Source organism: Nerophis ophidion, linkage group LG25, assembly GCF_033978795.1.
Source record: "Nerophis ophidion isolate RoL-2023_Sa linkage group LG25, RoL_Noph_v1.0, whole genome shotgun sequence".
Lineage (NCBI taxonomy): Eukaryota > Metazoa > Chordata > Actinopteri > Syngnathiformes > Syngnathidae > Nerophis > Nerophis ophidion.
The window spans coordinates 28,088,153-28,113,106 of record NC_084635.1 but is presented as its reverse complement, the minus strand read 5'-3'; the positions used below and the strand labels follow the sequence as shown (position 1 = coordinate 28,113,106).

The 24,954-nt window shown below is 41.9% G+C and overlaps 1 protein-coding gene across 4 annotated transcripts in view; it reads left to right on the top strand.

Moving 5' to 3' along the window:
* Positions 1-1,032: 1,032 nt before the first annotated feature.
* Positions 1,033-24,954, top strand: part of LOC133542931 (multiple epidermal growth factor-like domains protein 11) — a 445,750-nt gene continuing 421,828 nt past the window's right edge. For 2 of the 4 annotated variants that reach the window (XM_061887204.1, XM_061887205.1), the window contains exon 1: positions 1,034-1,362. The gene's annotated coding sequence lies outside the window, so the exon portion shown is untranslated. Of the gene's footprint in view, positions 1,363-24,954 lie in introns of all 4 variants that reach the window. The other 2 variants (XM_061887206.1, XM_061887207.1) reach the window with 2 other exon arrangements.

Sequence of the window (24,954 nt, the reverse complement as noted above, 5' to 3'; positions counted from 1 at the left end):
ATTTGAATACGAATCGAATCGTTAATGTTGTGCGATTCAGAATCGATTCTAATTTTTTTAAAAATCTAATTTTTTTTTAATTTAAATGTTATTTTATTTTATTTATTCATTTTTTTTAATTCAATCCAACAAACCACTACACAGCAATACCATAACAATACAATCCAATTCTAAAACCAAACCTGACCCAGAAATACGCAGAACTGCAATAAACAGAGCACTTGAGAGGAGACACAAACACGACACAGAACAAACCAAAAGTATTGAAACAAAAATTAATATCATCAACAACAGTATCAATATTAGTTATAATTTCAGCATAGCAGTGATTAAAAATCCCTCATTGACATTATCATTAGACATTTATAAAAAAAAAATAAAAGAACAAAAGTGTCACAGTGGCTTACACTTGCATCGCATCTCATAAGCTTGACAACACACTGTGTCCAATATTTTCACAAAGATAAAATAGGTCATATTTTTGGTTCGTTTAATAATTAAAACAAATTTACATTATTGCAATCAGTTGATAAAACATTGTCCTTTACAATTATAAAAGCTTTTTACAAAAATCTACTACTCTGCTTTCATGTCAGCAGACTGGGGTAGATCCTGCTGAAATCCTATGTATTGAATGAATACAGAATCCTTTTAAATCGGGAAAAAAATCGCTTTTGAATCGAGAATCGAATCAAATCGAAAAAAATCGATATATTATACAATCGTGACCCCAAGAATCGATATTGAATCGAATCGTGGGACACCCAAAGATTCATAGCCCTAATATATATATATATATATATATATATATATATATATATATATATATATATATATATATATATATATATATATATATATATATATATATATAAAGGTAAATTGAGCAAATTGGCTATTTCTGGCAATTTATTTAAGTGTGTATCAAACTGGTAGCCCTTCGCATTAATCAGTACCCAAGAAGTAGCTCTTGGTTTCAAAAAGGTTGGTGAACCCTGCTCTAGAGCCATAGGTTCCCTACCCCTGGGGTAGCTGAACGAGGCAACTAAGTTGTCACTAAGCTAACCTGTATGTCATTAAGCTGAGGGAGGCGTACCGTCGAATGTTGCTTGAGTCGTTGCGAAAGCGGCAGTGGTGGCGGGGACTCCTCCTACTGCCTCTGCTACTCTTTGGCTGTGATGCCAGAAAGGCTGCGGCAGGAACACTCGCGGTTCAAGTTCCTAACTAACGTCCGACGCCGAAAGCCCAGGACTTTCCCTTTCGCTCCACCAAAATGTATTCAAGAAAGTAAAAATGTAATACGGCTATCACGCTCCGATTTCAAGTTGCGAGTTTTAACTTTGTCCGGGCAGCGTCGCAAAGGTAAGTTGAAAGCTGATAATTAATTTTCATTTTTATATAGGTTTCATTGAAATTGTTAATTTCACATATTTTCGTTGTGCATTTTTTTATAATGTAGTACAGTGGGGGTACTTGAAGGTGTGCCAAGGAGTATGTGAGATTTTTTTTAAAGTATTCTAAAAATAGCAACAATTCAAAAATCCTTTATACATATATTTATTGAATTATACTTCATCTAAATATGAATGTAAGTTCACAAACTGTGAAAAGAAATGCAACAATGCAATATTCAGTGCTGACAGCTAGATTTTTTGTGGACATGGTCCATAAATATTGATGTTAAAGATTTCTTTTTTTGTGAAGAAATGTTTAGAATTAAGTTCAGATGGATCTTTATTACAATCTCCAAAGAGGGCACTTTAAGTTGATTATTACTTCCATGTGTAGAAATCTTGATTTATAATTAAATCACTTGTTTATTTTTCAATAAGTTTTTAGTTATTTTTGTGTCTTTTTCTCCAAATAGTTCAAGAAAGACCACTACAAATGAGCAATATTTTGCACTGTTGTACAATTTAATGAATCAGAAACGGATGACATAGTGCTGTATTTGACTTCTTTATCTTTTTTTTCAAACCTAAAATGATTTGCTCTGATTAGGGGGTATTTGAATACGAAGGTCCTGAGTAGTCCCGGGTTCAATCCCGGGGCTCGGGATCTTTCTGTGTGGAGTTTGCATGTCCTCCCCGTGACTGCGTGGGTTCCCTCCGGGTACTCTGGCTTCATCCCACCTCCAAAGACATGCACCTGGGGATAAGTTGATTGGCAACACTAAATGGTCCCTAGTGTGTGAATGTGAGTGTGAATGTTGTCTGTCTATCTGTGTTGGCCCTGCGACGAGATGGCGACTTGTCCAGGGTGTATGCCGCCTTCCGCCCGATTGTAGCTGTGATAGGCACCAGCGCCCACTGCGACCCCAAAGGGAATAAGCGTCAGAAAATGGATGGATGGATGGATGAATTAAATCATCACTGAAAAAAGTCTGAGAACCACTGATGTAGTAAAGGCTATAGTTTTGCCATTTTTCATGCATTGTGGGCAAGATATATACAAATATGAAATACAAACAGTACTAACTTTACATGGAATTTGCAGAAATATTCTTTTCACAGTCTATATTATCATTTGTTAATGTATGATTTGTCATTAAATGTAATTGTTGTAAAATATATTTCCCTTCAATTTTATCATGTGCTTGCCTGCCTTTTTTTTAAAGTGTCATCTGTACAGTATGTAGTTTGCAGCTGTTTGCCGGTGTCAACTGCATAATTTGACCACTCATAAGTCAGAAGTAAAGGGAGGTGTATATTATTGATAGTGAATTCTGCAAAAACAACAGGCAATTTTCCAGCAGGATTACACTCTCTTATAATTGATATATTTGATACTAATCAGATGTGTCAGGATGATGATTGTTGTTGTTTCTGCATTGATTCCCTTGAGGCTCGACAAGAGACAGGCATTGATTCCCCTGAGGCAGAGCAGCAAGCAGTCTCTGCACAGGGATGGATGTAAGCACTCATGCCAGTAGAGGGCGCCCTTGAGCCTGTGGAGCTTTGTGAGTTTCAATCCTGGCCTTTTAGTTAAAGGCCTACTGAAACCCACTACTACCCACCACGCAGTCTGATAGTTTATATATCAATGATGAAATATTAACATTGCAACATATGCCAATACGGCCTTTTTAGTTTACTAAATTGCAATTTTAAATTTCCCTGGAGTTTTTTCTTGAAAATGTCGCGTAAAGATGACGTGTACGCTTGACGTCACGGGCTGTTAGGAATATGAGCGCTCCGCACACACACAGCTAAAAGTCCTCTGCTTTAACCGCATAATTACACATTATTTTGGAGATGTTGCTGAATCTTTTGCAATTTTTTCAATTAATATTGGAGAAGTCAAAGTAGAAAGATGGAGTTGGGAAGCTTTAGCCTTTAGCCACACAAACACACGGGGATTCCTTGTTTAAAATTCACGGATGTGAAACTTTACTATGGATCACAGCGAACATGGATCCCAACCGAATGTCAACCAGCAGGTTTCGGGGAGAAAATTGTGGTAAAAAGTCGCCTCTTACCGGATATCAGCTGAGCTTGCGCCGCCCATACAGCTGCCGTCGACTTCCCTGAGACACTGTGCGTCAACACACCAGTGGACGAAACAGAATGGACCTGCTATCCCCGTTTAAATAAGAAAATCTAATTTCAGTAGGCCTTTAAAGCTACTGTTCCTCCTGTTGGATACAATTAATATTTTTGTATTTCCTTCAAGTGACTTCAGAGCCTGCGGCGAATGCCCAGAGAGAGGTAAATATTACGATGGGTGACAGTGTCTGGCGAGTGCTTTTGAGAGGTCCTATTCAATTTCCGTGTTTTCTTCTCGCCTCAAGTTATTCCGTTTAGTAAGCAGGACTGGTGCAATATGTCACAGAAACATTCGTCACAAATGTCCCCTCGCAATAACGGTAATGCAGGGTTTGACGACTCAGTAGCTCTTACTTTAATTAAATGTTGTTCTTGTTAAGATAATGTTTTTTGAGGAAGGCTGGTCGCTGCCCCAGGTTGAAGGAAAGGAGGCACAGTTCATCTATAGCAGCTGTGCAGGTGACTTTGACTGTATGAATGGTACAAATCTAAAGTACTTCATGCTACAAAAGATTTATTCTTGATGAGCAACGGTGTAGGGAGAACAGTGTCGGTTGTCCCACGGGTTGGTGGTCACACTTGTTACTTAGTACTTAGTACTAAGTAGTTGGGAAAGGGCATGTTCACCACTGTGTTACATCACCTTTTCTTTTAACAACACTCAATAAACGTTTGGGAACTGAGGAAACTAATTGTTGAAGCTTTGAAATTGGAATTAAATGGGTTGTACTTGTATAGCGATTTTCTACCTTCAAGGTACTCAAAGCGCTTTGACACTACTTCCACATTTACCCATTCACACACACATTCACACACTGATGGAGGGAGCTGCCATGCAAGGCGCTAACCAGCACCCATCAGGAGCAAGGGTGAAGTGCCTTACTCAGGACACAATGGACGTGACGAGGTTGGTACTAGGTGGGGATTGAAGCAGGGACCCTCGGGTTGCGCACGGCCACTCTCCCACTGCGCCACGCCGTCCCAATTCTTTCCCATTCTTGTTTTATGTAGAGCTTCAGTCGTTCAACAGTCCGGGGTCTCCGCTGTCGTATTTTACGCTTCATAATGCGCCACACATTTTCGATGGGAGACAGGTCTGGACTGCAGATGGGCCAGGAAAGTACCCGCACTCTTTTTTTACGAAGCCACGCTGTTGTAACACGTGCTGAATGTGGCTTGGCATTGTTGTGCTGAAATAAGCAGGGGCGTCCATGAAAATGACGGCGCTTATTGGCAGCATATGTTGTTCCCAAACCTGTATGTACCTTTCAGCATTTATGGTGCCTTCACAGATGTGTAAGTTACCCATGCCTTGGGCACTAATGCACCCCCATACCATCACAAATGCTGGCCTTTGAACTTTGCGTCTATAACAGTCTGAATGGTTCGCTTCCCCTTTGGTCCGGATGACACGATATGGAATATTTCCAAAAAGAGTTTGAAATGTAGACTCGTCAGACCACAGAACACTTTTCCTATTTGCATCAGTCCATCTTAGATGATCTCGGGCCCAGAGAAGCCGGCGGCGTTTCTGGATGTTGTTGATAAATGGCTTTCAATTTGCAAAGTAGAGCTTTAACTTGCACATACAGATGTAGCAACAAACTGTATTTAGTGACAGTGGTTTTCTGAAGTGTTCCTGAGCCCATGTGGTGATATCCTTGAGAGATTTATGTCGGTTTTTGATAAAGTGGCGTCTGGGGGATCGAAGGTCACGGTCATTCAATGTTGGTTTCTGGCCATGCCGCTTACGTGGAGTGATTTTTCCAGATTCTCTGAACCTTTAGATGATATTATGGACCGTAGATGTTGAAATCCCTAAATTTCTTGCAATTGCATTTTGAGAAACGTTGTTCTTAAATTGTTTGACTATTTGCTCAAGCAGTTGTGGACAAAGGGGTGTACCTCGCCCGATCCTTTCTTGTGAAAGACTGAGCATTTTTTGGGAAGCTGTTTCTATACCCAATCATGGCACCCAACTGTTTCCAATTAGCCTGCACAACTGTGGGATGTTCAAAATAATTGTTTGATGAGCAGTCCTCAACTTTATTAGTATTTATTGCCCCCGTTCCCAACTTCTTTGTCACATGTTGCTGGCATCAACTTCTAAAGTTAATGAAAATTTTCCCCAAAAAAAGTTAATCAGTTTTAACATCAAATATGTTGTCTTTGTAGCATATTCAACTGAATACGGGTTGAAAATGATTTGCAAATCATAGTATTCCGTTTATATTTACATCTAACACAATTTCCCAACTCATATGGAAACGGGGTTTTTATTTCTGATTTTTTCAGTGAAAAATAACATTGCAATGGCTTTGATGCGATGGAGAAATACTGTAAGTCCCTTTGTCGTTTTAAAAAGACAACTTTCACAAACTGACATGGCTGCTGTAGTTATGACTCCAAGATGCAGGAGACATAAGGACAACGTGAAGGTAAGAGAAGTATTTAATTATTGTCAACACAGAATGAGCCTCGATGCACACAGCATAGAGCTTAACTGTCACTAACATAAATTAGTCACTAAACAATACTCAAGCCCTGACTGGAGGGCGTGGCAGAAATAAATAGAAGCCTGATTGGCAACCATGACCAGGTGTGGCCAGGTTTGCCAGTCATGGACAGGCGAGGGGGAAAAGCGCTCAGGCAGACAGACAGGAAGTAGAACTAAACGAGGAGTGCCAAAATAAAGGAAACATGACACAACTGGGGCTTCACGGTGGCAGAGGGGTTAGTGCGTCTGCCTCACAATACGAAGTTCCTGCAGTCCTGGGTTCAAATCCAGGCTCGGGATCTTTCTGTGTGGAGTTTGCATGTTCTCCCCGTGAATGCGTGGGTTCCCTCCGGGTACTCCGGCTTCCTCCCACTTCCAAAGACATGCACCTGGGGATAGGTTGATTGGCAACACTAAATGGGCCCTAGTGTGTGAATGTGAGTGTGAATGTTGTCTGTCTATCTGTGTTGGCCCTGCGATGAGGTGGCGACTTGTCCAGGGTGTACCCTGCCTTCCGCCCGATTGTAGCTGAGATAGGCGCCAGCGCCCCCCGCGACCCCGAAAGGGAATAAGCGGTAGAAAATGGATGGATGGATGACACAACTGAGACCTGACGTGACAATCTGTCACATCAGGCGTCACACAGTCTGTTTCCCTTTCTACCGCTTATTCCCTTTGGGGTCGCGGGTGCCTATCTCAGCTACAATCGGGCGGAAGTTGTCATACACCCTGGACAAGTCGCCACCTCATCGCTGGGCCAACACAGATAGACAGACAACATTTACACTCACATTCACACTAGGGACCATTTAGTGTTGCCAATCAACCTATCCCCAGGTGCATGTCTTTGGAGGTGGGAGGAAACTGGAGTACCCGGAAGGAACCCTCGCAGTCACGGGGAGGACATGCAAACTCCACACAGAAAGATCCCGAGCCCGGGATTGAACCCAGGACTACTCAGGACCTTTGTATTGTGAGGCAGACGCACTAACCCCTCTTCTCCTGTGCTGCCCCTGTTTCCTTAGTTTCTGTGTTAATTTCCTGGTCAGCGCTCATATTTGAGTTACCTTTCCTGTTTGTCTCCCAGAGCGCTTTTTTCCCGTCACCAGTCGTTGATTGGCAGTCTGGGCACACCTGCCCGTGGTTGCCAATCAGACAGCTATAAATGCATGCCTCGCCCTCTCGTCAAGGCTTGAAGATTGTTTAGTCTGACTAATATTAGTGACTTTGTTAGCTGTGTGCTTAACTTTAAGTGCAGTGCCTGTGTTGTTATAATTAAATCTCTTATCTTACCTGCACGTGGTCCTCCTGTCACCTATATCTGGTGACAGGAGGACCTGTCACCAGACAGCTGCTTTGGTTCTTCTGCCTCTGTCTCAGCACCCAGCATTGTCCCACCCACAACAACCATCTGATTGGTTACATATATCGTGGTAACAGCCAATCACGTGGTCCTCCTGTCACCTGTATCTGGTGACAGGAGGACCTGTCACCAGACCCATTATTTTCGGGTCTCCCCATGTCTAGCATTAAAAGATTACAGTTGGTACAAAATGCGGCTGCTAGACTTTTGACAAGAACAAGAACGTTTGATCATATTACGCCTGTACTGGCTCACCTGCACTGGCTTCCTGTGCACTTAAGATGTGACTTTAAGGTTTTACTACTTACGTATAAAATACTACACGGTCTAGCTCCATCCTATCTTGCCGATTGTATTGTACCATATGTCCCGGCAAGAAATCTACGTTCACAGGACTCCGGCTTATTAGTGATTCCTAAAGCCCAAAAAAAGTCTGTGGGCTATAGAGCGTTTTCCGTTCGGGCTCCAGTACTCTGGAATGCCCTCCCGGTAACAGTTTGAGATGCTACCTCAGTAGAAGCATTTAAGTCTCACTTTAAAACTCATTTGTATACTCTAGCCTTTAAATAGACCTCCTTTTTAGACCAGTTGATCTGCCGCTTCTTTTATTTTTCTCCTCTGTCCCCCCCTCCCTTGTGGAGGGGGTCTGGTCCGATGACCATGGATGAAGTACTGGCTGTCCAGAGTCGGGACCCAGGATGGACCGCTCGTCGGGACCCAGGATGGACCACTCGCCTGTGTATCAGTTGGGGACATCTCTACGATGCTGATCCGACTCCGCTTGGGATGGTTTCCTGTGGACGGGACTCTCACTGGTGTCTTGGATCCGCTTTGAACTGAACTCTCGCAGCTGTGTTGTAGCCACTATGGATTGAACTTTCACAGTATCATGTTAGACCTACTCGACATCTATTGCTTTTTGTCCCCTAGAGGGGTGGGGGTTGCCCACATTTGAGGTCCTCTCCAAGGTTCTCGTAGTCATCATTGCCACTGGCGTCCCACTGGGTGTGAGTTCTCCTTGCCCACTGGGTGTGAGTTTTCCTTGCCCTTATGTGGGTTCTTCCGAGGATGTCGTAGTCGTAGTGGTCTTTACAGTCCTTTGAGACATTTGTGATTTAGGGCTATATAAATAAACATTGATTGATTGATTGATTGATCTTGGGGTCACAATTACCGTAGACATGCAAGTCCGTGACAGAAACCTCGAGCCAGAAGTTGACCGAGCAGACGGCGTGGGGCAAGTTTGTTTCTTCTATCTCAAGTTTGGCCAATGCTGTGCTGTTCTGTGCTGGCGCCTCGTCATCTCAAAGACGAGGCGCGTTTCCCATTTAAAATGGAGTCATGGTGTTGGTTGCTGTCAGATTATCTAGTGATCAGAATGTGTTAGAGTAGTGGTTTTAAAACGTTTTTGTTGTACCAAGTACCACCTCGGAAAACACTTGGGTCCCCAAGTACCACCATAATGACCAACAATAAGACACAGTAGCATAGTCGGCCTATGTATTCATTACAAACAAAGCAGAGGTTTTATTTAACAAGTGTATTTAATACTTGTGGCCACTGTATCATTACACTTAGTTTGAACTGTTTGAATAAAGGGAAATAAAAGACAGGTGATTGTTTGGCATACCACTAGAAGGAGCCCGCGCACTTCTAGTGGTACACATACTACAGTTTGAGAATCATTGAGTTAGTGCGTCTTTGTTACATTGAGTTGGAAACTGATGAGAGGGATGCACATTTTAAGGCAACAGCTTCATTTTCAATTCAATGTAGGAAAGACAAATTAAATATCTTTTGATGATGAGCAATTTACACGAGCGCTAAAGGTGAGACAACCAAATACTGTTTCCCATACATTTTTTTTAAAGTTAATCGTGACTTGACCAACCTCAAGTTTTAAAAGTAGATACAAATTAGGAGTGTAACGGTACATGTATTTGTATTGAACCGTTTCGGTACGGGTGTTTTGGTTCGGTACAGGGGTGTACCGAACAAGTTTCTAAGCTAAAGTCTTAACAAGCTGCTTTGGTTTTTCTGCCTCTGTCTCAGCACCCAGCATTGTCCCACCCACAACAACCATCTGATTGGTTACATATATAGTGGTAACAGCCAACCAGGAGTGCGTATTCAGAACGCATTTAGTAAATGCTTCAGCGTCGAGCAGATAGGTGTTTATCAGGTGAGCATAAGACAGCGTACTCTCCCCAAATGATAATAAACACCTCCCAGTCAACTACTGCTAACATCACTATAAGCCCGTTGACCTTCTCGAAACTTAAACTGCAGCTCAGCTTGCTCGCAGTTCTGGCTTGAGGTGAAGGCTAATTAGCTTTTAGTGTAACGTTAACTCATTTTGCGGTGTGTGTGTGTGTGTGTGTGCACATGCGTGTGCATGTGTGAGTGTGTGCGTGTGTGTGTGTTTTATGGACAGAAAAGCTTTGAATGTACTTTTTATACGTAGTAGAAAAGTTTTGTCATTTTATTTAACCTGCGCAACAATTTGAGGCAGTTTAATGTTGATTAACGTGGGCAGAATGATTATAGTGTTCCCAATGTTAAAAGGATAAAACCATTGTTTACAAATTTGGTATATAAATAACCACAAAAAATTATATTTTGTTGTTTTCTTACTGTACTGAAAATGAACTGAACTGTGACCTCTAAACCGAGGTACGTACCGAACCAAAAAATGTTTGTGTACTGTACACCCCTAATACAAATACAACATTTCTGTCAAGAAAGATTTGCGTTGTACTTTAATAGTAGACTAATATGGCTAATATAGACAATTACATCATGTGTTGCCTTCATTATAACACAATACAAGACTTTTAAAGTCATTTTGATAGTAGGCTAGTATAGTCACTTACATCATGTGTTGATTTCATTATAACACTATATACGACTTTTAAATTCATTTTGATAGTCGGCTAATATAACTAATATAGAGTAGTCATGGGTTTGATCCTGCGCTCGGGATCTTTCTGTGTGGAGTTTGCATGTCCTCCCCGTGACTGCGTGGGTTCCCTCCGGGTACTTCGGTTTCCTGCACCTGGAGATAGGTCGATTGGCAACACTAAACTGGCCCGAGTGTGTGAATGTGAGTGTGAATCTTGTCTGTCTATCTGTGTTGGCCCTGTGATGAGGTGACGACTTGTCCAGGGTGTACACCGTCTTCCACCCGGATGCAGCTGAGATAGGCTCCAGCACCCCCCACGATCCCAAAAGCGACAAGCGGTAGAAAATGGAAGGATGGACATATAAAGTATATAACTAATTAATGGTGATGGGGATATTTCAAAGTTATTTTGTCCAGTTTTGACAAATGAACGTTTGGTAGCGGCAGCAGCCACTGTTTCCAGTCTGCTGAACCCGTTCAACTGGGAATCTTCAATGATCTGTCAGATCAATACATGTAATCAGTGTTGATAAATGGAAGAGCATTGGCTGTTGTTTTTCAAGGACATGTTATATAGGCGTGTCAGTGGGTGCAGCTAGCTTCCTTTGTACCGCAAAATGTTGCTGATGGTCTAACCTTGCATCTTTTGTCTAGTGAAGCCACATTTTCAAAATTTCTATTACCATGTGTTACATTTCGTTGAACAAATGCCTATGAAATATATTTGTACTGTACGAAAATAAATAACTGCTTCCAATTTTTTATTTTTTTTACTGCACTTTAAATGATCTTTTTGTATTAAGTCTACGGTATTAGTGGATCAGGTGTTTTTTTATGTATAACCTTAGTCTGACTTACTATTAAAGCTTTACTTAAATCAAGTCCGAGCAATGGAACTTGTAGATCGATAACCTCCTGTATAAGCGTCATGTGTTTCTAGTACATTTGTTTGTCTGTCCAAAACGTCAGATGAAAACGTAATTTTATCTGAGCACAAAAAACTTTTTACTGAGAATATCTATCCATCCATCCATCCACCCTTCTTCGATTACGCTTGCACCTCCTGGTACCCCAGCACCTCCAAAACCCTCAAATCTAGACTCCAAACATCCCAGAATAAGCTAGTCCGGTTACTTTTAGACCTCCACCCCAGATCACACCACAATCCAACCCACTTCTCCAAAGTGGGCTGGCTCAGGGTGGAGGACAGAGTAAAACAACTTGCACTGAGCCTAGTCTATAAAATCCGCTACACCTCCTTGATAAGGAAGTACATGTCAAACTACTTCCTTAACGTAAATGACCACCATAACCACAACACCAGGGGGCGCTCCACAAACCACGTCAAACCCAGATTCCGATCTAACAAAGGTCTTAACTCATTCTCTTTCTATGCCACATCAATGTGGAATGCACTCCCAACAGGTATAAAAGTAAGTGCATCTCTATATTCCTTCAAAACCGCTCTAAAACAACACCTCCAGGCAACTTCAACACTTTACTAATACCCTCCTCCATTTACATCCCATCTCCCCGGATTATAAACAACTCAAATGTACTTCTAATGTATATACTTGTTCTTATGCTATCTGAACTCACTATGTTCTCTGCTGGCTGTACATATCCTACTAAATAAGACCTACACTGTTTCAATGTCCACATTTCTCTGTTGATGCAATTGTTGATGACTGAAGTACTGATCAACCAAAGCTCCTCATCCCACCTCCCGGATTGTAAATAATGTAAATAATTCAATGTACATACTATGATGATTAACTTGTGTGATGACTGTATTATGTTGATAGTATATATTTGTACCATGAATTGATTAACGTGGACCCCGACTTAAACAAGTTGAAAAACTTATTCGGGTGTTACCATTTAGTGGTCAATTGTACGGAATATGTACTGAACTGTGCAATCTACTAATAAAACTATCTATCAATCAATCCATCCTTCTTCAACCGCTTATCCGGAATCGGGTCGCGGGGACAACAGCTCCAGAAGAGACCCCCAGACTTCCCTGTTCAGAGCAATATTAACAACTTCCTCTTGGGGAATCCCGAAGCGTTCCCAGGCCACAGAGGAGATGTAATCCCTCCATCTGGTCCTTGGCCTGCCGCGGGGTCTCTTCCCAGTGGGATGTGCAACGAGGACTTCCCTAGGGAGACGCTCGTGAGGCATCCGCACGAGATGCCCGAACCACCTAAGCTGGCTCCTTTCCAAGCGAAGGAGCAGCGGCTCTACTCCGAGTCTCTCTTGGGTGACTGAACTTCTCACTGTCTCTAAGGGAGATGCCAGCCACCCTTTTGAGGAAACTCATTTCGGCCGTTTGTATCCGCCATCTTATTCTATTGGTCATGACCCACACTTCATGACCATAGGTGAGAGTAGGAATGTAGATCGCTCGGTAGACCGAAAGTTTTGCCTTCTGGCTCTGGCAACAGTGCGGCAGAGTGACTGCAATACTGCCCCAGCTGCTCCGATTCTCGGGCTGATTTCCTTCTCCATCTTTCCCTCACTCGTGAACAAGACCCCGAGATACTTAAATTTTTCCACTGGGGGCCGAGTCTCATTCTCTACCTGGACTGTACAAACCATCGGTTTCCTGCTGAGAACCATGGCCTCAGATTTGTAGATGCTGATCCTTATTCTAGCTGCTGAACACTCGACTGCGAACTGATCCAGTGAGAGCTGAAGGTCACGAACCGATGAAGCCATCAGGACCACATCCTCTGCAAAAAGCAGTGACGCAACCTTCAGCCCCCCGAGACGTATACCCTCTCCGCCATGGTCATGACTCTGTCTGGAAATCCTGTCCATGAAAGTCATAAACAGGATAGGTGACAGAGCGCAGCCCTGGCGGAGACCAATCCCCACTGGAAACGGATCCGACTTACATCCAAGCACATCCGGACACAACTCTCGCTTTGGTTGTACAGAGATTGGATGGCCCTTAGCAGGGTTCCCCTCACCCCGTATTCCCTCAGCACCTCCCACAAGATCTCCTTTTGGGACACAGTTATACGCCTTCTCCAAATCACAATATATAAGTATAAATATTTGACAATATTTATAATTGTGCAAAATACATTTAAATTAGACATACTATATTCAAGGAATGGCTTCTTAAATTCTGGCTTCTTTCAAACAACCATAATTATTATATGTAATATAAATGACTATGAGACATTATTTGGACAATATTAGGTTCACAATAATAAGACTAGATGAGAATTCAACATTAATTATTAAAAGTGTTTTCATGGGGCCCATTATTCCTGACGGCACCCATATTTGTAAGCTAACTACTATAACAAGACAAGAATGGACAAGGAGAGTTCTTATTATTGGGCAGGGTCATAAAACAATGCAATTGCATTTTAAAGTTGTATAAAACATGCAAGACCTACGCATGCACTTTTAACGGTTGAACACATTTCTACGAATGAAAACTAAAATGAAAAACGATAAAAATTCAAATAATGTAGATATACAGTAGGTCAAGAGGCGCTTGCTATAGAGGTGTTTTGCTGCTGGGGGAAGAAATCCAGTGTGTCTGGGGAGGTTTTCTTTTGCGTCTTGGCGTATATTAAAGAATTGCGCGATTTGGGATATATCGTAAATGATATAAATTTGGCCGACGATAGAGCTTTTAATGCTATCATTATATCCTGAAAATGCATTTTGATGACGCATTCCAGCTGTGTCCTTCAAATTTGACTGCAAAAAGCAAAATACCACGTCCTCATCTCAATGTAGCGTCCCTGCTAGCGGTTAAGGTCTCTCCACACTGTAACGGCCCTTCTAAGTCTTCAATTCTTGCCTCCATGGCAGCAATTAAACTACATGTCTGGCATGAAATAGCTAAACATGATACACTACACACCGTCGGAAGATTTGCCAAGCGCTAACTGCAAGCTCATGAAATGTAAGCAAAGATTGGTGGATCGAAGCTCATTACCATAGGTGAGGATGGGAACGTAGATCGACCGGTAAATTGAGAGCTTTGCATTACGGCTCAGCTCCTTCTTCACCACAAGGGATCAATACAGCGTCCGCATTACTGAAGACGCCTCACCGATCCGCCTGTTGATCTCACGATCTACTCTTCCCTCAGTCGTAAACAAGACTCCGGGGTACTTGAACTCCATCACTTGGGGCAGGGTCTCCTCCCCAACCCGGAGATCACACTCCACCCTTTTCCGGGCGAGAACCATGGACTCTGACTTGAAGGTGCTGATTCTCATCAAGGTTGCTTCACACTCGGCTGTGCCTAGTAATTCTGCCCATAAAAGTTATGAACAGAATCGGTGACGAAGGGCAGCCTTGGCAGAGTCCAACCCTCACTAGAAACGTGATCGAGTTATTGACGGCAATGCGGACCGCCACAATCAGACAGTCCGATACCCCATACTCTCTGAGCACTCCCCACAGGACTTCCCGAGGGACACGGTCGAATGCCTTCTCCAAGTCCACAAAGGCTGTTTTTCTGCTAAGGGGACAGGACGACTCATCCGTGTTAAGGAAAGAATGAATGGGGCCATGTATCGTGAGATTTTGAGCCAAAACCTCCTTCCATCAGTGAGAGCTTTGAATGATTGACCAAATACTTATTTTCCACCATATTTTACAAATAAATTCTTTAAAATTCCTACAATGTGAATTCCTGGATTTTTTTTTCACATTCTGTCTCTCACAGTTGAAGTGTACTTATTAGAGATGCGCAGTTTGCGGTCTCATTCGCGGAGTCCGCGGATAAACTGCGGGTCGGGCGGTTGACATGACGAAGAAATAGATTTTAATTAGATTTGGGGGGGTGGCGGTTGAACCATCTGGAAATATTTGATATACATAGTTCTGGGATCGGTATCCTTTGCCATTCAAAGAGCCATTTAAGACCAATGTCATAAAGCGAAGAAGACAATAGCTATTATTCTCTTGAATGACTGCCGGCAGTCACCCAGATAATAAGTATTAGTGCGTGCTATGAAGGCATTGACTTTGTCGCCTTCCGCAGCATGTACAATCTGCTTTTCAGTCCGGCAACATGTTGTGTGTGGCTTCTGCGGCAACACGCACATTACTGCAAGGCATACTGGGTGACAGAGAGTACACTAATGGTTGTCATATTATCAATTTTAACACTCTTAGTAATATGCGCCACGCTTTGAAGCCACACCAATTAAGAACGACAAACATTTCGGGAGAACATCCTCACAGTAACACAACATAAACGAAACACAATAAATACCCATAATCCTTTGTATTCATGACACTTCCTGACTATTTTATAAAACCACCCCCCACCCCTCGTGCGTCGGTAAGGTGGGCGTGGTTGGGGAATCAGGGGTGTAAAATATATTCAGGAAGAGTCATGAATACAAAGGATTATGGGTATTAGTTGTGTTGCGTTTATGTTGTGTTACTGTGAGGATGTTCTCCCGAAATGTGTTTGTCAATCTTGTATTGTGTGGCTTCACAGCGTGGCGCATATTAGTAAGTGTTAAAGTTGTTTATATCACAACCATCAGTGTACTCTGTGTCACCCAGTATGCCTTTCAGTCTCCAACATGGAATTGCGGAAGCTGCACACAACATGTTGCTGGACCAAAAATTAGCCGTACATCTTCTTGAAGGTGTCAAAGGCAATTGTTCCACGGAATGCCCATATTCTTGTCATCAGGGTGGACGCTATTGATTAGTCGCGAGAACGTCAGCGGCTCCAATTATCTTCATTACTCTGTGAAACAGGTTTAAGTATCTCTGTGAGTGGTAAAGGTGGCCAACCTCTGATGTATTTCGGCGGGCGGTTGGCGGGCGGGTACGGTCCTGATAAAATGTTGGTTCGGGTGGACGGCGGGTGGATGATGACTTTGGTGATGCGGATGATAAAATTGCCTATCTGCACATCTAGTACCTATGATGAAAAATACAGACCTCTGTCATCATTTTAAGTGGGAGAACTTTTTAGAATCTTTTAAAAATACTTTTTTGCCCCACTGTACAACTTTTTGTAGAACTTTGCCCAAAATGGCAGGTTTGATATGGACCGATAGTTCTTCAGTACTGTGACATCAAGACTACTCTTCTTTAAGATGGGCTTAATGACAGCAGTTGTTAAGGTCTTTGGAAATGTTCCAGTCTGTAGTGAGATCTTTCCTAAATTAGCTAATTGTTATAATAAACGGCTCAGCACAGATTTTAGAAATCTAGTGAATGATCTCTTCAACTGTTTTGTCAGTGACAGGAGTGACATGTGCCAGCTCTCGTTGATTAGCTGGCTGCTGGTTTCCAGGAATTATTGCATTTTTAATGCTTTGAACTTTGTCACGAAAGAATATTGAAAACTCATTGCACTTTGATGTAGAAATTAATCCTATCCATCCATCCATTTTCTACTGCTTGTCCCTTTTGGGGTCGTGAGGGGTGCTGGAGCCTATCTCCGCTGCATTCGGGCGGAAGGCGGGGTTCTACTGGAAGTAAAATTGGAGGGTTTGTTAATCTGTTCACTGTAGCAAACAGGACACATGAATTGTTACTACAATTTGTGATGATTTCAGAAACAATATTTTGCCTTGTTCTACGCAAAGTCTGGAGGAACACATTTAACTTGTGTCTGTAAATCTCATAATGAGCTTGGAGCTTTGATTTTCACCATTTCAGTTCGGCTCTGCCATGGTGCCTTTTGCCTACTTTTAACCATTTTAACCTTGACAGGAGCAATGGTGTCCGGAACATTTACAGTATGTGAGTTCAACAGATTACCAACATTAGTTTATGGGGTGTTTTCAAACCTGATCATTTCCACAAACTGTGTCTGTATGTTATCATTTATGAGTCTTCTCCTAAAAGCTGCAGACCCAACTGCTGCTTTGGGTCTGACAAGTCGAAGAAAACACAGAAATGATCTGATAAAGCAGCATCGATACATTCACGTTTAAAATAACAAGACCCTTAGTAATATTTACATGCACATTTAAGTCCCCTGTAATGATCAAACAGTCAAAATCAGTGCACAAAAGTGAAAGTATTTCCGTAAAATCATCAATAAATTATTTTGAATTATGTTGTGGTTTGTAGATTGTGATATCAAGTATGGATTATTTTATCTCCATTTTGAATGACACATACTGTTTTTTTCGGACTATAAATTGCAGTTTTTTTCATAGTTTGGCCGGGGGCGCGACTTATACTCAGGAGCGACTTATGTGTGAAATTATTAACACATTACCAAAAAAATATCAAATAATATTATTTAGCTCATTCACGTAAGAGACTAGACGTATACGATTTCATGGGATTTAGCAATTAGGAGTGACAGATTGGTAAAAGTATAGCATGTTCTATATGTTATAGTTATTTGAATGACTCTTACCATAATATGTTACGTTAACATACCAGCCACCTTCTCAGTTGGTTATTTATGCATCATAAGGTACACTTATTCAGCCTGTTGTTCACTATTCTTTATTTATTTTAAATTGCCTTTCAAATGTCTGTTCTTGGTGTTGGGTTTACTCTGGAGCGACTTATACTCCAAAAAATACGGTATTCAAATGATGAAAAAAAAACAAATAACAATTTGTGGGTACGGATATTTTTCCTGAATATGGCACATACCCCCCCGACCCCCTAATTTAAGTGAGGTGGCCTAGTTTCAATCAGAACTTAATTTTTTTGTTTGTTTGTTTATATGGAGCCATTTCTCAGTTTAAAACATAAAATCGAGATTGTAAGAGGAAATATTAATTAGAAAATATGTTTTACTTAAAGCTCTGACGTTGAGGACTACATATTTGAGATTAACAAGTGTCATACTTGCCAACCTTGAGACCTCCGATTTCGGGAGGTGGGGGGTGGAGGGTATGGTCGGGGGTGGGGAGGAGGCGTGGTTTGAGGGCGCGGTTGGGGCTGGGGGCGTGGTTAAGAGGAGAGTATATTTACAGCCAATTCACCAACTCGAGTATTTCATATATATATATATATATATATATATATATATAAAATATAATTCAATTCACATATATATATTAGGGGTGTAACGGTACACGAGAATTTCGGTTCGATACGTACCTCGGTTTAGATGTCACGGTTCGGTTAATTTTCGGTACAGTAAGAAAACAAACAAATTCAATTTTTGGGGTTATTTATGTACAGAATTTGTAAACAATGGCTTTATCCTTTTAACATTGGGAACACTATTATAATTCTGCCCACGTTAATCCACATTAAACTGCCTCAATTTGTTGCTTTGATTAAATAAAATGACAAAACTTTTCTTCTACATATAAAAAGTGCAACATTGAACAGTTTCAAGTCAACTCATCATGCTTGACTTATTACAGCATTTGGGAAGCCTGTAGTTGACTTTTATTATGTAAATGTTATATTTTTGTCAACATGTGATATCAGGCACCCTGCCATTCAAAACTAGGCTGCTACATTACGTATTATTAATGTAACTATAGCTGAAAAATAGTACAATAGCAATAGGAGAGACTATTCATCCCGGAAATCTATGGAGTTCATGTTAGTGCACGCACGCACACACACACGCACGCACGCACGCACGCACGCACGCACGCACGCACACGCACACGCACACGCACACACGGCAAAATGAGCTAACGTAACGCTAAAAGCTAATTAGCCTTCACATCACCTCAAGCCAGAACTGTGAACTGCAGTTAAGTTTCTAAAATGTCAACGGGCTCATAGTGATGTTTGTAATAGTTGTGACTGGAAAGTGTTTTTCAGAATTTGGGGACTGTACGATGTCCGCTGCTAAACACATGTCTGCTCGACAATGAAGCATTTACAATATGCGTTCTGAATACGCACTGCTGATTGGCTGTTACATCGCTCTGAATACGCACTGCTGATTGGCTTTGTATGTAACCAATCAGATGGTTGTGTGGGCGGGCCAATGTTGGGTGTTCACTGCTCCGAGAGAGGCAGAAAGCAGAGCAGCTTGTTAAGACTTTAGAATACAAACTCGTTCGATACACCCTGGTACCGAACCGAAACAAATACACGTACCGTTACACCCCTTATGTATATATATATATATATATATATATATATATATATATATATATATATATATATATATATATATATATATATATATATATATATATATATATATATGTATGTATGAAATACTTAACTTTCAGTGAATTCTAGCTATATATATGTATTTTATTATATATATGAATAAAATAAATAGTTGAATTATCTATGAAATACACAGTAATAAAAACACAGTTGTTCTACTAACTGTACTGTGCTTACTGATTGCTAAAAAACAACAACAACACTTACCTTTCACTACTTGAGGTAACGTCACTTCTGAGTTTCCAGAAGATGGCGCCAGTATGTGCTTTGCCCTGCCGTCTCTCGCTGTCAGCTCTGTTCGTTTTTGTGTTGTTTGCGTCTATTTTCGTCTCTGTCAGCTCACTGCTTGTGTATGACCGCCAAACACTGTTGGATCTTTGCCCCTTTCCCACTGATATGATCAACTTTGACGTTGGTTTTTCGACGTCCCAGTCAGCTTTTTCACCTGGCCAGATTCCGGCCTTCCTTTCCCGCCTCGTGGCTCCTCTCCCCCGCCACCTGCGGGCTGTGTGTCGGGCTCCACCTGGATTAGCTGCGCCCTTGGACGTGCTGCCCCCCGCCAGGTTCGGTCTTGTGAACGTAAGATCTTTGACAAACAAAACGTTTATCCTGAAGGATTTCTTCACTTCCCACGGACTTGACTTACTCTGTGTGACGGAAACATGGTTGAGAGACGGTGAGTCCGCCCCTCTTAATGAACTTCTGCCTCCGGAGTGTTCCTACTTTAATTTTCCGCTGTCGTCCGGTAGAAAAGGAGCAGGATTAGCAGTCGTTTTTAAAAATGACTTTAAATGCTTTGAACTGTGCATGTTTGAGCTGGAGGGGGCGTGGCCTCCAGCTCCAGCTGAATTTCGAGATATTTTCGGGAGAAAATTTCTTCCGGGAGGTTTTCGGGAGAGGTGCTGAATTTCGGGAGTCTCCCGGAAAATTCGAGAGGGTTGGCAAGTATGACAAGTGTTGCCCTAGACATTGTGTTCTTTAAACGGAAAGTTGATTAAATTTTTCTGATCAGATACTATAACAGTCTGTGTCTTACCTAATCTATGTGCTATTATAGTAGTTATTGTTTTAGAATAGAGCTCTTCTTTTTGGGCCTTTGTTTGATGTGGTGTTTATCAGTACAGAGGCTTTTAGCAACCTAGACAACAGTTGGGAATAACAGTTACAGGGGTGCAATATTTTTTTGATGACAGAATCCTTTAAAGCGCAATGTCCAGTGTAAGGGGGAATCATTTTAAACCTCTAATTTCACAAAACTTTCAAGATGGTCAGAAAGTTTCATTGGTGACGGTGGAGAGAAGAAAGACAGTGAGCATCTCTGGAGGGTGTGGTTGCATCATGTGAGATTTGGTTTGTGGTGAGGGCCGTGATTTAGGTGATGATGATGGAGGAGTTGCTGCATCCGAATCCTGTATTCGGGATACTCGATGTGCTGCTGTGGTTGCTGGGGCTGAGTTCTTTGCTGGGTTCCTATGGCACCGGAGGAAGAGTTCTTCCTAGAGATGCGCGGTTTGCGGTCTCACCCGCGGAGTCCGCTGATAAACCGCGGGTCGGTCGGGTGACATGACGAAAAAATAGATTTTAATTAGATTCGGGCGTGTGGCGGTTGAACCATCCGGAAATATTTGATATACATGGTTCTGGGATCGGTATCCTTTGCCATTCAAAGAGCCATTTAAGACCCGTGTCACAAAGCGAAGAAGACAATAGGAGACGCTAATATTCTCTAGAATGACTGCCGGCAGTCACCCAGTTAATAAGTATTAGGGCGTGCTATGAAGCCATTGGCTTTGTCGCCTTCTACAGCATTTACAATCTGCTTGTCAGTCCAGCAACATGCTGTGTGTGGCTTCCGCAGCAACACGCACACGCCTGCAAGGCATACTGGGTGACACAGAGTACACTAATGGTTGTGATATAAACAATTTTAACACTCTTAGTAATATGCGCCACACTGTGAAGCCACACCAAACAAGAACATCCTCCCAGTAACACAACATAAATGCAACACAACAAATACCCAGAATCCTTTGTATCCATAACAATTCCTGACTATTTTATACACCCCGCTAGCAGCAAACCCCACCCCTTTGTGCGTCGGTAAGGTGGGCGGGGTTGCGGGCGCTGGGGTGTAAAATATATTCATGACCTGTCACGGATACAAAGGATTCTGGGTATTTGTTGTGTTGCGTTTATGTTGTGTTACTGTGAAGATGTTCTCCCGAAATGTGTTTGTCAATCTTGCTCGGTGTGGTTTCACAGCGTGGCGCATATTAGTAAGTGTTAAAGTTGTTTATATCACAACCATCAGTGTACTCTGTATCACCCAGTATGCCTTTCAATCTTGTACGTGTGATTGCGGAAGTTGCACACATGTTGCCGGACTAACAATCGGTTTGTACATGTTGTTGAAGGTGTCAAAGGCAATGGCTTCACAGCATGCCCATATTCTTGTCATCAGGATGAACGCCATTGGATATTCGCGAGAATGTTAGCGGCTCCCTTTGTCTTCATTACTCTGTGAAACGGGTTTAAATAGTTCTTTGAGTGGTAAAGGTGGCCGACCTCTGATGTATTTCAGCGGGCGGGTGGCGCGCGGTTGCGGTTCTGATAAAATGTTGGTTCGGGTGGACGGCGGGTGGATGACGACTTTGGTGATGCGGTTGCGGATGATATAATTGCCTATCCGCGCATTTCTAGTTCTTCCGTATCCGGTACAGTATTCGGTCATTTGTTCTGCCCGCGTCAGCGTTTTCTCTAAATGAGAAATATTGTCACGTTTTGATCTCATCACACCCCTATAAGTGAGAAATTAAATGGATGAATGAACATTTAACATCACTTTTACCTTTATCCAAGACAAGTCGGCGATGAGCAGAGAGGGAGATGAGATGTTTATACTTTGTTTTGAGTTCTGAAAGGGACCTTTTATGCAAAACCAACTTTTCTTACCCATTGGTACCTACTGTCGTGTATTTGGGATCTACATAAGTCCCGAAAATGTGAAAGTAAACTGCAAAAGCAAGGCATTATGGAGATATTCATAAAATGATATTGCCTTCCTTGAGCCGTTTGGAATTTACTACAAGTGTGGCGTTTTGTTCAAGTGTGACATCAGCAAATGATCCATGTAGAAATGTGTCTGCCATTGTGGTCTGGACTGGAGTCAATAAGCTCCTGTTTTTCTCTATCCTCTTGTTGTAGGGAAGACTGGGTTTTGCATGGACATGCATCCTCCCTTTTGATACAAAGTAGCTTAAAGGCCCTACTGAAATGAGATTTTCTTATTTAAACGGGGATAGCAGGTCCATTCTATGTGTCATACTTGATCATTTTGCGATATTGCCATATTTTTGACGAAAGGATTTAGTAGAGAACATCCACGATAAAGTTCGCAACTTTCGGTGTTAAGAGAAAAGCCCTGCCTCTACCGGAAGTCGCAGACGATGACGTCACAAGTGTGGGGGCTCCTCACATATTCACATTGATTTTAATGGGAGCCTCCAACAAAAAGTGCTATTCGGACCGAGAAAACGACAATTTCCCCATTAATTTGCATTGGGATGGATTCTGATGTTTTTAAACACATTTACTAAGATAATCCTGGGAAATCCCTTATCTTCCTATTGTGTTGCTAGTGTTTTAGTGAGTTTAATATTACCCGATAGTAGGAGGTGAGTCTCCACGGGTGTCTTGACGCCAATGTCTCAGGGAAGTCGACGGCAGCTATGGACGGCACAAGCTCAGCTTTTCTCCGGTAAGAAGCGGCTTTTTAACCACAATTTCCTCACCGAAACCTGCTGGTTGACATTCCGTCGTGATACATGTGCGCTTGACCGCGCTCTGATCCATAGTAACATTATCACAATTTCAAAAGGGTTAAAAACAATAAAAATCAGTTCCCAGTGGCTTGTTGTATTTTTTAAATTTTTTTTCAAAATTTTACCGGTCCCAGAATATCCCTAAAAAAAAAAAGCTTTAAAGTGCTTGATTTTCGCTATTTGCGATGCGACCATCCATTTCCCTGTGACGTCATACAGTGCTGCCAGTGTAAACAAACAACGGCGAATACCACGGCAAGATATAGCGACATTAGCTCGGATTCAGACTCGGTTTTCAGCGGTTTAAGCGATTCAACGGATTACGCATGTATTGAAACGGATGATTGGAGTATGAAAGTATTGAAGAAGAAACTGAAGCTATTGAGCGAATAGCTATTGACGCTATTCATAGCCATAGCATGGCCGAATAGCTGCGTTAGCATCGCCGGTAAAATGTGCGGACCAGACGATCAGGACTTTCGCATCTCGTGACACTGGAGCAACTTAAATCCGTCGATTGGTAAGTGTTTTTTTTTGCATTAAATATGGGTGGAAGGAAACGTAATATAGTTGCAAAAGCATCTGCAGGTTATCCATACATCTCTGTGCCATGTCTGCTTTAGCACCGCCGGTAAATAGCATGTTAGCATCGATTAGCATAGCATGTTAGCATCGATTAGCTGGCAGTCAACATCAACAAAACTCACCTTTGTGAATTTGTTGACTTGATCGTTGCAAATGCATCTGCAGGTTATCCATACATCTCCGTGCCATGTCTGTCATCGCCGGTCAAATGTGAAGACACTCTGGCACATTCAATGGGGGTCTGGCGGCAGACACTTTCGCATCTTCGGGCCAGTGGTGCAACTTGAATCCCTTCCTGTTAGTGTTGTTACACCCTCCGACAACACACCGACGAGGCATGATGTCTCCAAGGTTCCAAAAAATAGTCGAAAAAACGGAAAATAACAGAGCTGAGACCCGTGTGTGTAATGTGTTGAAACTGAAAATGGCTGCTGTATTACCTCGATGACGTCACGTTCTGACGTCATCGCCACCAGAGCAATAAACAGAAAGGCGTTTAATTCGCCAAAATTCGCCCATTTAGAGTTCGGAAATTGGTTAAAAAAATATATGGTCTTTTTTCTGCACCATCAAGGTATATATTGACGCTTACATAGGTCTGGTGATAATGTTCCCCTTTAAACAAGGAATCACTGTGTGTTTGTGTGGCTAAAGGCTAAAGCTTCCCAACTCCATCTTTCTACTTTGACTTCTTTAATATTAATTGAACAAATTGCAAAAAATTCTGCACCACAGATCTCCAAAATACTGTGTAATTATGTTGTTAAAGCAGACGACTTTTAGCTGTGTGTGTGCGCAGCGCACTACTTCCTAAAAACCCGTGACGTCTTGCGTACACGTCATCATTACACGACGTTTTAAAGACGAAACTACCGGGAAATTTAAAATTGCAATTTAGTAAACTAAAAAGGCCGTATTGGCATGTGTTGCAATGTTAATATTTCATCATTGATATATAAACTATCAGACTGCGTGGTGAGTAGTAGTGGGTTTCAGTAGGCCTTTAAAATTCAAACTTATATCTGCCAGTATACTTGCTATGGAAGTGCCAAAAACTACATTAAAGTGAGTATGGAGAAGACGCAGTCGAAGTGGAAGTACATAAATAAGACTCACCCACA